At 64.1% G+C, this 2,500-nt stretch overlaps 1 pseudogene; it reads left to right on the forward strand.

Annotated features, from left to right (window-relative positions):
* Window positions 1–2,500, forward strand: part of LOC124580695 — a 7,771-nt pseudogene that overhangs the window by 2,498 nt on the left and 2,773 nt on the right.

A 2,500-nucleotide genomic window follows, 5' to 3' on the forward strand; every position in this document is an offset into this window, starting at 1 on the left:
CCGTTGGTTGGCCTCGTGCTGGCCGGCGGTGCAGGATGCGCGCGCCTGCGCGGCGTTCGCGCCCCGGTGCTTCAACCTGCGTGCAGGATCCGAGCTCGGTCCCGTGCCTTGGCCTCCCACGGATCTTCCTTGCTGCGAGGCCGCGTCCGCCTTAGCGTGCTCCTCCGGGGGCGCGCGGGTGCGCGGATTCTCTTCGGCCGCCATTCAACGATCAACTCAGAACTGGCACGGACTGGGGGAATCCGACTGTCTAATTAAAACAAAGCATTGCGATGGCCCTAGCGGGTGTTGACGCAATGTGATTTCTGCCCAGTGCTCTGAATGTCAACGTGAAGAAATTCAAGCAAGCGCGGGTAAACGGCGGGAGTAACCCCTTCTCGTGGGCCCGCTGATTTTTGCAGAGTGGAAGACCGCACCAGGGGCTTGGGGGGGTTACCAGCCCCCCCTCGCATTATCCCTTTATAGTTGGGGGCAGCCGACAAGAAACAAGAGATGGTGGCCCTTCCGCTGAAGGTGCCACCCCAGCTACCCCAGCACCTATCCGGCCAACCGGCCGTAACGAAAATGCGATAGTTTGTGTAGCTCCCTTTGCTTGCAGTGAGTGCCACCGCACTTTTACCACGAAGAACGGTCTCGGGGTCCATCGCCGCCGCCAACACCCTGCGGCCGCCAACGCTGAGATCGTGACGGAGAGGCATCGCGCGAGGTGGACGGAGGAAGAAGTCCTGTCGCTCGCCAAGGCAGAGGCCGAACTGTTCCTGGAGAGGGACGCCCGGTTCTTCTTTGTAAATCAAGAACTTACCAGGATGTTCCCCGACCGAACGCTTGAGGCAATCAAGTGCCGACGGCGGCAAGCTGCCCACAAGCAGCTTGTCCGCCAATTCATGGAGGCACTTGAGATCGGTCGGGGTGAAGAGCCGGCGTCCCGCCGTGGAGCAGCGAGCTCGCTGCCTGACGCGGGCGAGGCCGCTGCGCCGCCCGTCGACGCAGCCGAGGACTTCGCGGCCGACACCACCGGGCCGCCGCCGGAGGGGCCGACTGACGCCGCCATCTGGGAGCATCTGGCGGGGCTACCTGCTTCCGCCCAGCGTTTCTCTGCCCTGGATCGAGTCATTGGTCTGGGGCGGGGCACGCCGCCCGATGTCATCCTGGGCATGCTCCCGGATGCCCTTGCGTCGGTCGGGTCCAGGGGGGAGAGGTCGATCACCAGGACACAGCGGCCGCGCCAACCATCCAAGCGGCCGCCTGCCGCCCCGCCGCTGCAGAAGCGCAAGCGGCGCCGCTGGGAATACGCGCGGACACAGGACGCCTTCCGTAGGTCGCGTGCGCGTTGCGTGCGCGGCTTGCTGGACGGCACCCTGCTGCAGCCGCCACCCGACATCCCCGGTCTGCTGGACTTCTGGGCGGACCTCTTCACGAAGAAGCCGATCTCCACCGCCGGCTTCATCCGTGACCGCCTTCTCCCGCACTCGGAGCCTGTCGCTCCTGAGTGCCTATGGGGGCCGGTCACACGTGAGGAGGTCGCTGCTGCCTTGCCGCCCAGGGGATCGGCAGCCGGGCCGGACGGCCTGACTCCAGCGGAGCTGCGGCGCCTGCCGCATGAAGTCCTGGTGAAACTCTTGAACCTCTTCCTCCTGGCCCGCGCCCTCCCCGAGCGTCTGCTTCGCGCCCGGACGTCACTTCTCCCCAAAACGGCTGCACCAACATCCCCCGCTGACTTTCGCCCCATTACGGTCTGCTCGGTGTTGGCGCGGACCTTTCACAAGGTTCTCGCGTCACGCCTGATGCGTGCATGTGCTGTGGACGAACGTCAGCGGGCATTCATCCCCCGGGATGGGATGTTGGAAAACACCTTCATCTTGGACACTGCTCTCACCGACGCAGTCCGCTCCTGTCGCTCTGTTTTTGTGGCATCGATCGACGTCTCTAAAGCGTTCGATTCGGTGGACCATGCCGCCCTCCGCCCCGTGCTGAGGGCTCATGGCCTGCCGGATTGCTTTATTGAGTACGTCGAAAGGTGTTACGAGGGTAGCACGACGGTGATAGCGGGCGGCGCCGACGTGGGCGTGCCCCTGCAGCCGGCTAGGGGTGTGCGTCAGGGTGACCCCCTCTCCCCCCTCCTTTTCAATTTTGCGGTGGACTATGTTTTGAGTCAACTTCCCTCCCACATCGGAGCTCGGATCCTTGGTCGCAGAGTTAACGCTGCGGCCTTCGCAGATGACGTCCTGCTTTTTGCATCGACCGCGAGGGGATTGCAGTCCCTCATCGACGCAGCCGTCGCAGCCCTCGCCCATCTGGGGCTGCAGATCAACGCCCGGAAGTGTTTCACCCTCGCCTTAGTCGCGTCTGGGCGCGACAAGAAGGTGAAGGTCGACGCCGACGTTACCTTCAAAGCGGGCAACGCCACCGTGCCCGCCCTACGTGTGGGTGAAACCTTCCGGTACCTGGGACTGCAATTCTCCACCGCTGGTCGCTGCGTTTTCAACCCACGACGCCACCT

The sequence above is a fragment of the Schistocerca americana genome, unplaced genomic scaffold (genome assembly GCF_021461395.2).
Source record: "Schistocerca americana isolate TAMUIC-IGC-003095 unplaced genomic scaffold, iqSchAmer2.1 HiC_scaffold_340, whole genome shotgun sequence".
NCBI lineage: Eukaryota > Metazoa > Arthropoda > Insecta > Orthoptera > Acrididae > Schistocerca > Schistocerca americana.